The sequence below is a fragment of the Lycium barbarum genome, chromosome 5, assembly GCF_019175385.1.
Source record: "Lycium barbarum isolate Lr01 chromosome 5, ASM1917538v2, whole genome shotgun sequence".
Lineage (NCBI taxonomy): Eukaryota > Viridiplantae > Streptophyta > Magnoliopsida > Solanales > Solanaceae > Lycium > Lycium barbarum.
In genome coordinates, this window is record NC_083341.1 from 27,483,840 (window position 1) to 27,497,822 (window position 13,983).

Sequence of the window (13,983 nt, forward strand, 5' to 3'; positions counted from 1 at the left end):
TGTAGTAACTACCTACCCGCTAAAAAACGTTATGCATAAACCGGAGTTATCAGGTAGACTGACCGAATGGGTCGTAGAGATTAGCGGATATGATATCGAATATAAGCCTAGAACAGCTATTAAGTCTCAAATCTTAGCCGATTTTGTGGTGGACTTTACCCCCGGCATAATTCCCGAGGTCGAGAAAGAACTTTTGCTAACCTCGGGAAAGGCTTCGGGTATCTGGTCTCTACACACATATGGGGCTTCGAACTTAAAAGGTTTCGGGTTGGGCATTGTCCTTAAAGCCCCCACCGGTGATGCCATTAGACAGTCGATTAGAACTATTAAATTGACTAACAATGAAGCCGAGTATAAGGCTATGATTGCAGGTTTGGAATTGGCTCGGAGTCTGGGAGCCGAAATAATCGAAGCAAAATGTGACTCTCTTTTGCTCGTTAACCAGGTAAATGGTGTCTTCGAGGTCAAGGGTTAGCGTATGCAAAGATACTTGGAGAAAACTCAGGTGATACTACACCGGTTTAAAGAATGGACCATGCAGCATGTACCCAGGGAGCAGAATAACGAAGCCGATGCATTGGCCAATTTGGGCTCTTCAATCGAAGCGGAGGAAATCAACCTCGGTACCGTAGTGTAGTTGATGAATTCGGCGGTAGAAAACGGGCAGGCCGAGATAAACACAATGGGTCTAACTTGGGATTGGCGCAACAGATACATCGACTACTTGCAAAATGGGAAACTCCCGAGCGACCCAAAGGAATCACGATCACTCCGGACCAAAGCAGCACGATTCTGCTTAATAGACGGTCAATTGTATCGACGGTCTTTCTTCGAACCTCTGGCCAAGTGTTTGGGTCCCGGAGAAACAGATTACGTGATGAGAGAAGTCCACAAGAGTACCTGTGGTAATCACTCCGGTGTGGAGGTTTTGGTTCGAAAAATTATCAGAGCCGGTTATTACTAGAACCGGATGGATGAATGTTGACACCCAATTTTGTCCCGCCTCTCCTCGAAATACCTATTTGCGCTTCTAATATTTTTGGGAAAATAAAAAATAAATATATTATGTTTTACTATAATTGTTAGCCTCTTGTCAATACCGGCATTACATTATTCTATTACAGTTACTAGATATCCTCATCACAATTTATCACTTATTATTATTATTATTATTATTATTATTATTAATACTGCATTATTATTATTATTATTATTATTATTATTATTATTATTTTCGGCATTTTTACCAACTTCTGCATACACATCGCATTTATTTCACATATTTAAAAATGACAGCGTTTATTTCTTGTCAAGTATTATTGCACGGCGGTTATAGCGTCATATAATTTTATTACCCAAGTCCTAATAATTACACACTTTTTTGTATTAGGCAATATTTTGTCGCCCTCAGTATATCGTTAATTAAAATGGGTCTTTTATTCAAATTTAGAAGCCAAACTATTTCTTGCACTCAGTCCGTATTTTTGATTTATCGGATTCCAAATCAAAGTCCAATCAACTCATAAATATTTTTGACCAGCCTATATTTATGATCCAAATTTTTAGACCAGTCCATGTTTTAATTTATTAGCCATTCTTTTAATACCCGATCTAAAAAATCAACCCAGTCCATAAATGGACCGGGTCCGACCCATTTTTCATGTGAAATAAGGGAAACCCTAAAAGGGTTCCCCTTCATTTCCCTTTCTCCGCCGCAGACCCCATTCCCTTTCCCTCCTTCTTCGCTCCTCCTCTCTGTCTCATCTCCCCCCCCCCCCTCCCCACTCACCTGCCATCCCTCTGCTCCCCACGTTACCCCCACTCCCTCTGCCGCCTCCGCTCCTCTCCACTTACCCCTGTCCCCCCACGCTCCTCTGTCCCCCCACGCTCACTGTCATCCCCCACTTAATCTTGTCTCCCCCGCTCCTCTCAAACAAACCCTAATTCGCCCTATATATAATCGTTGTCCAAGTCAAGAAGAGGGGTTTTTTTTTTGGAAAGGAGAAAAAGGGATTACAAGTTTCAGGCAGAAACCCCTTCCTCTAAAAATAAAAGCTTTCAGTCGAGAAAAATCCCTAAATACGAGTTCTATTGGCAGTTTTTAATCTTGTTTATCATCAAGAAAAATATCAAATCAATTTTTTTTTGTTTGCCTTGGTATCGTCGCAAATCCGAGCATCGCAAATTCGGATTCGATAGTGTTCGAATAGATTGGAAGCCACCCTCCCCACTTCGCTGCACCTGAAGAAGGTCAGTGGCTCCCTTTGGCATTGTGTTCAGTTTTAGCTATTTGCTAGTTTGATTGTGCGTTAGCTTAGTTTATTTATGGATACGCATGTTGTTATGCGCCATTTTAGTACATAAGTTGATTAGCGTGGCGTTTGTTGCAAGATTTAAGTGTTGTTGGCTTTAAATTTATCGTTAGCATCTATTAGTCTGTTTTGGTTTTTTACTTTGTGAGTATGCAAATTAAGTTCTCTGTGGTTGGCCATCTTGTTGGCTCTTTATGCTTAATTTCCATTAATATGTGTGGGGTTGCTCAATCTGATTTAAAGATGCTAGGCAGTACATGAATCTGTACCTTTACTTAACCTTCTCTTTGGCTAAGACTAATGTGCAAGTTGATATCGAAACTTGAGGCATCCCTATACTTGCTTAAGTTAAGTTCAAGGTCACTTGTGACTTATGGTGTTTGACATACTAGAACGGTTTCTCCGCAATGGGTCGTTTGAACCAATGTTTGTTTTTCTTTCAAAATACAGGGTTGATACTAGAATAGCATCCTTATGCCTACTGGATATGGAACTGAATTCGTTGAAATAATAAGATATGTTACTGGATTCAATAAGATGTATTGAACCCTTTGCATGCCTATTTGATCTTTATTGGTTCTTATCATTATAATTATCGGTTGTATTTTAAAGAGCTAAAGGCATTCTAAACTCAGTCTAGCATCTGCGAATTTGTATTAATGCTTTTCATTCATTGTATGTTTGCTGGCTTCTGTTTGTCGTCTGTAAAACTAGAAACTGATGATAAATCATGGATTTAAGGCTAGTCCAAAGTTAGGTAAATGCTGGAAGACTGGTTTGAAAGGAAGATAACATGCTAAATCATTTATCTGATCCGGGAAACAAACCTGCTTTGGCTAAAATTCTAATCTCTTTCCTATATGTGAAGTTCTATTGTATGAGTTGAAACAGGAAGATGTCCCTATTAATGTGTGAACTCTGATTGTCTGTTTATTTCATCAAGATATGGCCAGGACATTTTCATATCCCCCTTACTTTCTCTCCTCTGAATCCTTAGTTTATGGGTATTTGCTGGAATGATTTCAAATAGTCAGCTGCTATTTATGAAGATATTGTTGAAGTTCTATACATTTGCTTCTCTTGTTGATTGTTGGTTCATGCATGTGGGAATTTGTTCCATTTTGATCTGAAAAATAATAAGCATATCCCATAGTTGTTTTGATAGAACGGCTAATTTACTTAACTGATTTCGCAAATAACTAGTTCATCCCCGTAATTGGCATACCTGCCAATCTGTTTATCACCCCTGCCAATCTGTTTACCACCCCTATATTCTCGAATGATACACTCTGTGGATTAAAATCAGAACTGAATATAAATGGGATCGAAATCTGTACCAACAACTATTCATACGGTCTAGTGGTTTGTTTATCTCCACTGTGGTCCTTTGATGATGCCTATATAAGGTTCTTTGTGTGTCAAACGACTTAGCATGATTGCTCTTACCTGTCTCTTCTCTTATGTGACCTAATTGTTGTAGTATACCAAGGGTATATATTCATATACATAGAGTATATGCAACTCTGTATATTTATCTTAACATGTATATGACGGGATATCTAGCGTATATTGAATGCATCATTCTAGACAGTTAATTTTACTATTAAATGTTGATAATTTCGGGGAATTCTTTTTTTTTACTAAGCCTCTGTTCAAGATATTGAATATGACCCTACTTGGCCTACGTTCATTCAGTGACCACATAGGTTCAGTTTGCTTTCCTTATATACTGATTGAATCTGTATGCTTAGTTTCTTTATTTAGGCCGTAGTTTTATTTATATACTAATTCTTTCCTTTTCCTTTATTTTTATGCATGACCATCGCATGCGAGTCCGAGGGACTCGTCCTCCGCATCCTGTGTTGGGCCGAAAGCCCAACATAATATTCTCGGGTCATCCCCAAGTCAGCCCAGCCTGCAGCAAAATAAAAGAAATGGAAATTCTGGGCTAAGGCCCAATAGCGTGAATAGTCTCTCAGCAGTCTTAAAGTGGGCCGAGCCCATTTTAATATCGTTTATTCATTTATTTCATTTTTTATGTATTTGATTTGTATTTGTGCAACTAACCCTTTATTTGTTTGTTTCCTTAGCCAAACGAACCTTATTAGACTAATATGAGACTTAGCTTTAGTGAAAAGTAGTTAATTTAAGAAAGATAAATTAATTCCATTAGCTTCATCTTTTATTTCTCTTTTACGTCAAAAACTATCTATAATATCTAGTATTTATTTTATTTAATCAATTTGCGAACAGCGCAATTACATATTTCGAATCAAAGGAATTATTTTTTATTAGAAAATTAAACGTCAACTAATATATACTTATTAATCCAAGTATATCATAGAAACATTTTAGATTAATTCGATTATGCATATTTTGAGTTAGACACAGTTAAATAAAGTTAACAAGCAAGAGAAAAGAAATTCTGTCATTTTTTGCATATTAGTTACAAAAAATGGTTTCAGATTATTCTGTTATATAATTTTATTCCGAATATAAATTGGCAGGTTTTGCTTTAAAAGGCTTCTGTCTATATACACATCATTATATTTTACAAATCTTATTTTTCAAATAAAATTATTATTTAAAGTTTTATTTTATTTTGCCTATATTGTTGCTTTATGTGCTTTTAAATGTTTGTATTCCATTCCTTATGTGCATTTTTTCTATGTAACATGTATATTACTGCTTTTCTTAAATTGGCATTCCGCTCATATCTCCTCCATTTCTGGAAAATTCACACTATCACACGTACACGCGAGGTGTGTTTTGCGCACCCGCAAATTTTCTTCGTAGAATCCAAATTTTAGGAGAGTTGGTGTATGCGCGGGGTGCCCGAATAACGGGGACCGCGTAGCCTTCTCACTCGAGCAGTCCGCTCGGGAACCTTGTGTCTAGAAAACCCACTCTTAGTCTACCTAAGGTAGAGCGAAAACCAAAAGCTTGTAAGGACATGCATCATTTTAAACCTAGGAAGCTTAATACCCTTGGTGTATTAAGTTCATTAGTCAACCTTACCAATTGTCCAAATGAGTCTATGACTCTAAGTGACACTACTCACTATTTATGTGCATTATTTGAAGGACAAATATGTGGAATATGTGGACCTAGTACTCTATAGATAAATATTTCGAGGAAACTGATCTTTTGTTGCAGGTTGTCGTGGAGCACACAAAATTAATGCCGGAGGTTGAGGACAACCAAAGGAAATTAGTGGAGTTGAAATATTTGATATCTTAGATTAACTTTGAGATTGGCATGTAATAATTTTTATTATTCTTGTAAAGTAGTTTTAGGAAGAGTTATGGAATGATATATAAAAGACATGTTTGTCCTTCAAATATTCGTTAGGCCTACCTCTGGCATAAAGAGACCCCTTGCATTATAGAACGCGATGTATTATGTGCAATAATGTGTTTATATGCAATAATATGCCCTTACCGTATACTGACTCATTTTCTTTTTCTTTTTCTTGTTTTATCTTTTTTCTTTTTAAACTTATTTTCAAAACAAAAAGGTTGCCTTGTGCTAAAGGGGAATTGGCGGAGCATCCATATTTCACACGGTCTAGAGCCAAGAAATCAGACTCTGACTCATCACTAATCACCTGGTTAACTAAAAAGACTCGTTCTAAAATGGAGCAAAGTTTGATCAATGCAACCACCTCATCTGAGCCATCTTTTAGTTTACCGATCACAAGTGATCCCACATCCTCTAATGAACCAGAAACACATTTGGAGATCATTGCTCGTCTGGAGCGACGAGTTGCTGAATTAAGTCACATGGTACTTCAAAATCGGGCATTTTCTCAAACTCCGCCACATATGACTCCATCTCACGGGGTTCGTCAGACTTTGCCTATGCCACCTCCATTCCCAAATTTGGATGAACTTAACCAAGCAAACTATTTTACCACTTCTCAACCAGCTCATTCCGAACCCATTGCCCACCTAGTTACTCAAAATGCTCCTCTTTTATTTACAGCCACCTCTTCAAAAGCTCAATTCATACCGCCAGCACATGATGTTACCAATACACATCAAGTTCCGCCAGTGTATACTTATACCACAGCTCCACCCATGACACAAATTCAAGGACAATGTCGCACAGATGTTGATCATTATGTCGAAGTTGAAAATGAGGCACGGTCAGTTAATGATGAAATGATAAATAGAAAGCTCAAAAGTTTGGAAGATGCCATGAGAAGTTTGCGTGGACTTGGTAGTAACCAAAGCGTGAGATATGAAGAGTTATGTGCATTTCCTGAGGTAGAATTGCCACCAGGTTATAAGATTCCAAAATTTAAGAAGTTTGATGGGTCGGGAAACCCTTTCTTCCATTTGAAGGTCTATTGTGAAAAGTTGATTGGTGTGGGGAAGAACGAAGGGATAAGAGTCAAGCTATTCAATCAGGGTTTGAGTGGAAAAGCCTTGGAGTGGTATTCTAAGCAAGATACAACCAAATGGCGTACTTGGGATGACTTGGCAAATGCTTTTGTGGATCATTACAAGTTTCATGTTGAGATCGCTCCTGACATAATCTCGATTACAAAATTAAAGAAGAAGTCAATCGAATCATTCCGAGAATATGCTATACGGTGGAGGGAAGAAGCATCTAGAGTACACCCACCCATGGAGGAGACAGAAATGGTTACTTTCTTCATTCAAGCACTAGAACCGGAATACTATGAACGTTTGGTGACAATGGGCGGAAAAACTTTTGCAGAGGTGATCAAAGCCGGGGACATGATCGAAGATGGCATTAAGACAGGGAGAATAACAAGTCTTGCGGCTTTACAGTCTACTAGTAGGTCCATACAAACTGGTGCTCTTGGAAACGGAAAGAAAAAGGAAAAAGAAGCGGCATCGGTAATGGCTTTGGGAAACACATCATACCACAATCAACAACCCCCGCGATATCAGTCTAACGCTCACCACTCACAATATTTCCAATATTCTCCACATCCATACAACCAAGCTTTGTCATCTTACCAACCTCAATCACCACAAATTTCCTACCCCGTTTACAACACACAACCAGCATATCGAGCTCCACGACCACCAACATACCCAGCTCCACCATCACAATCTCATCATCCAAACAATGCATCCGCGCCTCGCCCAAATAAACCGTTTCGCAATTTTACACCATTGGGAGAGCCATTGAGCGTTGTTTTTGAAAGACTGCAAGCTTCAGGCTTAGTATATCCTGTGGAAGGTTGAATCCCAAATCCACTACCTTGAAGTTTTGATCCCACTAAAACATGTGCATATCATTCGGGGGTAAAAGGTTATTCCACTGATCGTTGTTACGCATTGAAACATAAGGTTGAAGATCTTATTGAAGCAAAACAGATCATGGTCAAACAACCGGCACCAAATGTGGTTAACAATCCACTCCCGACCCATGATGGGGCCACGATAAATATGATTGGAATAGATGAAAATGATGACGATCCGGCCGAATTCATCGTGCCTGTGGATAGCGTGAAAGATCAAGGTCTTGTAGCCGTTGCTTCTCCGGCTGTAGTGATAAGGGGTTGCGTACCTATCGAGATATTAGGAGCTTCGTCGACGCCTGTGGAAGTAGTTCAAGCACCAAATCAGTTACCAATGCTCGATACCAAAGCCGTACCGTGGAATTATCAACAAGCTGTGATGGAGATTAAGACGTCAGGGATGACAAGGTCTGGAAGATGCTACACTCCAGAAGAGCTAGCTAGATTGGGGCAAACTAAGGAAACCAATGTACCTCCCAAAAGGGTCGTGTCAGAAGCTGAAGCAGAAGAGTTTTTGAGGAAGATTAAGGCCAGTGAATACTCAGTGGTGGATCAGTTGAAAAAGACCAATGCCCAGATTCCTATTCTCTTTTTGCTTTTGAGTTCGGATGTGCACAGAAATGCACTCTTGAAGATTTTGAATGAAGCATACGTTCCAAGCGAAACAACTAGTGAGGCGTTAGCCGGGATGATTGAGCGCGTACTTGACAGCCATCGAATCAGCTTCGATAATGAAGAACTCCCACCAGAAGGATGCATGCATAACAAAGCGCTCTATATAACTGTCAAGTGTCGTAACATGTTTGTGGCTAAAATGTTGATTGATGGGGGTTCTGGACTTAACATTTGTCCATTAACAAGTCTGAAGAAGATTGGATATAATGTTAGTGAGCTTAAGACAAGTGATGTGAATATTCGGGCATTTGATGGGGCGCAAAGACATCCTATTGGAGAAATAGAGTTGAAAGTGTTGATTGGGCCTGTTGAGTTCATTTTGGATTTTCAAGTACTTGATATTTCCACGACATACAACATGTTGTTAGGAAGACCGTGGATCCATCTGGCTGGAGCTGTACCATCTACTCTGCACCAAACTGTCAAATTCGAGTGGGATCAACAACAAATATATATACATGGAGAAGGGGACACATCTATCTATCGAGAGCAATCCATCCCATTCATCGAGGCAGAAGGAGGGTTCGATGGAGCAACTTACCATGCTTGGGAGGTTGTGAATGTCACTAAAGTGGTTGAAGTGTGTCAAACTCAAGAGGTCAAAAGGTCATGCGCCGCAATTATGGTCGCAAAAGAAATGCTGAGAAATGGGTACCAACCTGGATTTGGGCTAGGGAAGACATTAAATGGGCGGGTTGAGCCAGTCGTTCTCCCTGCACAACAGCTTACATTTGGTTTGGGATATGAGCCAACTGAGGAAGAAGTGAAGAAAGCACGAAAGAATAAAGGAAAGGAGATTCCATTGCCAAAACCTATCCCTACCATTGATCAAACTTTCTCAAAACCTGCCATCTTCAAAACTTCAGATCTGACTGTTGAAGTTGCCTATGATGATATTGTAGAAGGCATCAAGAACCTGTTCGTGGAAGATGTAGATGATCATGCTGTAGTAATCAAAGATTTTGCTGAAGTACTGACTTTATAGGCTGCTGAGCCAGGACCTGAGTTGCAGAATTGGACTTCTATCTTAGCCCCGGTCCGCCGGGAGTTTTCAGTAATTTAAGTTTAAATTTCCTTTTGGTAATAGGCCGGAGGCATCAGCTGGAACATTTAGTTTCTTTTGTCATGTTGCCTCTATGTTTTGTTGCGGCCTTTCTAAATTAAGACTTTGTCATTTGTTTTGTAACGAACTACGTTTGGCCTGACTTCCTGTTGGATACGTAGGCAGCCCATATCGGGTTCGGCCACTCTTTTCAAATATTTCAGTGTCTTTGTTTTGTGGTTGGAACTACGTGTGACCTGATTTCCTTTTAGATACGTAGGCAACCCATATAGGGTTCGGCCCTCCCTTTTATTAAAAACAAAACTCAAAAGTTCTTATTTTGATCACGAACTACGTCTGGCCTGATTCCTTTGGGATACGTAGGCAACCCGAGGCGGGTTCGGCCCCTCTATTTTAAAATTTTCAATATTTTCGGTTTGTCCAACTATTTTGGTTCCTATAAGATACATAAGGTTTTTTATATAAGATTTTGGTCTTCCCACTGTTTAAATTCATATGTCTTAGTAGCTTGAAACTGGGACAAATTTTTGAAATCGGTCAAATCGCTTTCAAAAACTTTCATTATAAGTTTTACTTTTCAATTGTCCAGAATCAAGCGTCTCCAGGACTGAAACTAGGACAAATTTTTAGAAGTAGCATAAAAGTGGTCTTAAATGTTTAACCATTTTAAATAAAAGTCCATCCATATTTCTAAAATGCGAATAAATTCAAAAAATCGAGTCTTCCTAATCATTTTACCGATTAGAGCCACTAAGTATTTCTTTTCAAAGTCATCCAAATCTCATTGCTCTCAGTTTTCAAAATACACTTTTATAACTGAAACTTCCCGGCAAGGCAAAATATGGAACGAGACATCGAAGAACGTGAACGCGACCGAAGCAAAAATCAATTCAAGGGCCAAGTTCCCCAACAAGCACAAGTCAACCAATTTTCTTTAAACTCACAACTTTTCTTTGATGAGACAGGTTTCAATTAACATAGATGTGGCACATATTTGACTCTTCTTCAAATTTTAGTTATGGACGTGAACAAAGAGTTAGCCTTCTGCAAAAGACAAATATTCTTCAATGTGGATGTAAATTTAGCTTGCGCTAAACGGTGGATGTTGTTCCATTCTTCATGAAATTTTGGTCGCAACAGCGGACATGAATTTATCTTCTCAACCAAGGGCTGTGAGCATAATTCTTTCAAACCCAGCTATTTACATATTCTTATCACTAACAGTTGTTTTAGCTCGTGGCATTTCTCGATGGATCAAGGGCACATAATCGTGAATTTAACCTTCTTCAAGGCGGATACTGACTGTGGTCACCCGTTATTGAAGTGGATGGGGATCCAAATTTCAATTCAGGCACCCACCTTAGAATGCGGGTACTTCAAATTTCAATTCAGGCACCCACCTCCGAATGCGGGTATCTTATATTTCAGTTTAGGCGCCCACCTCCGAATGCGGGTATCTTATATTTCAGTTCATGCGCTTACCTCCGAATGCGGGTATCTTATATTTCAGTTCAGGCGCCCACCTCCGAATGCGGGTATTTTATATTTCAGTTCAGGCACCCACCTCCGAATGCGGGTATTTTATATTTCAGTTCAGGCACCCACCTCCGAATGCGGGTATTTTATATTTCAGTTCAGGCGCTGTCACACCCCATTTTAACCGGAAGTTTTAGGAGTATGACGTATTGGTGATTCCTATTTATTTGTTTTATTTTAAGGAGTCGCCACCTAATTAATTTAACGGTGAATTAGGACACCAAGATGTTAACTAAGGTAAAGTTAAAACTAAACCTCCATTAATAGTCTGCTTAACCAGGATGATTCTAGGTAAGGGCTCTATATTATCCTAAAGGGAAGGGGTTAGGCATCCTTTAGAATCCGTTAACTTACGATTATCCGGCCAACTTAGGTTAATTAATTGAGAGTAAAATATAATGTTTAAATTTTAAAATGGAAAATAGTATTAGTGAAAAAATAAGATTTACAGAAAAATATAATATAAAAGAAAACTTAAAATGCCATTTTTTTAAAAATAGGACTGATAAATATTGCTAAGACTTTAAATGAAAGTAATAATGATGTCGTTTGAAATAATACTTGTAGAAAATATGATGTATTGCATAAGAGAAGATTTTAAAGGCCATTTAAAATAAAACTTGGACATGCTAAAATCTTGAATGAAAATGTAATAATATTCTTGAAAATAAGACTTGCAAAAATATAACTCGCTATAGCAGAATGTGAACTTTAGACAAAATTTGTATTATATCAATATGGTGATGTAAAATACCTAAACTTGTTTTCTTTAAAATGTGATGGATAGGGTATGAGTTTTCGTTCTTTTATATTAACTATACTTGGCTAAAAGAAGTAGATTATTGGAAAAATTATTCATAGAATGTATTTAAACTTATATTTGCATTTTAATGATGTTTTGGAATTTCTGAGATAGTGAGCATGAAATGTGATTCTTTTAACTCAATATATAAGCTCATGCTATTTTGCAAATCAATTATGCTAAATAAAATAAATATTAGACATTATAAATGAAAAAAAAAAAAGAATAAAACTTATGGAATTGATTGTTAGTCTTCCTTAAACTTATTACCCATTACTAAAACTAAATCTACTAATTCATTAGGATTTATCTAAGTTAATAAAATAAGATAAGGTTAGTCATACAAAGCAAATAAAAATATACAACAATAAATAAGATAGAGGGAAAGAAAAAGATGAAATGGATCTGGCCCATTTTAAGGCCCAGCTGCTGGAACTGTGCACGTGATTGGGCTTAGGCCCAGTTTGGACTGCTGCGATCCATAGCTGCTATTGGGCTTTGGCCCAGAAATTTTTTAAGCTTCTTATTTTGACTGCGGATAGGGGCTGAACATGATAAGATAGCTTCGTTGGGCTTTAGCCCAACATTGAATGCGGAAGAAGAACGAGTTTCTCGGACTCGTATGCGATGGTCATGCATAAAGTACGAAAGGAAAAGAATTAGTACCTAACCGATGAATAAGCCAAAACATATAAAATATAAATTGGAAAAAATCAGTAAGTTGTGTATATTCCGAGTATATTTTAAGTATATCTCATGTTTCAATCAATAACAGACTCAAGGCGTTGAAGTAACTACCAGTTTAATCACTTGCAAGGCAAACAAACAGGATACAAAGCATTTCGTATTATCAATATGCAAGCAACACGAACCAAATCAAGACATTTTTTTTTACAAAATATAGTTCTCTCAGACAAAACAAACATAACAAACTTTCATCAGTGCTCTTGTTCCATTGTCCATCCTACTAATTGCACATTTAATTAAGTCACTTTATTTATGTACTTAGACAGTCGAACAGAGAGAGAGAGCAATTTTGAGAGAAATCTCATTCTACAAATTTATGCTCAATGCTTACCCTGCCCTGAACTACTGGATCATCAGATGAGGCACCAATGGTAATAGACAAGGACAAACATAGGAATTCGTACAATCAAACCTTCTTTAGTTTCATCAAATGCTAAGCTTTTGTTTGAGGAATCAGATTTTGGAATGCAACACTAATCGAGCCACACTCAACACAGTTTATAGCAAAGCAGTGGCCAAACGAAATAAGGTTCCTTTGGAAACTACTTAGTTTTAAGGCAGTCTTTGACAAAGAACCGGGACAGCAGGATCAGATAGCAAAACAAAGCAAAGAGAACCCCAATACGACTAAATACACTAATCCCAGCCGAACCTATATTTAGACTTTGATAATGCCCTATCTATGATGACAAAGAATACTCAACCAGCACCAATTTTCAACTTGTTAGCATATTTAAGACATCATTTTAAGATACTGCAACAAGCACTCAAAAGAGACAACACACAACAGACGAACAAACAGATTTGCACACTGGACTCACATTTAATGGAGGCATGAACTAGATATTTATAAACAGAGGAAAATATCAGAGAAGAAGGGGAAGGTATAACATGATAAGAATAAAACAGCCAGAATCTTAAATATTAGGCAGAAGGTCTTAATCAAATATACCACTGAATTGCAGGTGATTCATCATACAAATTTGGACACAAAGACCAATTTAGAATGGCATGTGCAAACTGGACTGGACCAGGCAAAGTCCTCCACATTATTGAAGTTTAAACTAACCATATTTTCATAAATTACGAGTCAATAACTCAATATAGAATCCTGATTCAGTTAACAGAACCAACATAGCATTCCCAGGCTACTTTAATATCAAACAAGATCTGCGGAATATACTAATAGCATGTTTAATCATATTGATCTCATTTCAACAAATCACAGGTGACTGAAACCAATTACAACTGAGCATAAACAAGTATCAATGAATCTCCGAGGACTATGTTAACCTACCACAGACTTAAGCAATTAAAACACCTAATCCGAGCCCAGGCCATAACACTTGAACACATGAGACTATAAATTCAATGACATGATTCAGGGCCAAGCATATAGAACAATAATGGGTTTAAGTCATTATGTTGGCAGGGAGACTAAGCATATGACAGTCTGATTAAGCAGGCTGTGGGCTAACTTAGAGCACAACTAAATAAATTTAGTCTTTTATAGCATAACGAAGTAATTGTAGACCCAAACTACACACAACTGAATCAGAATACATCCTAG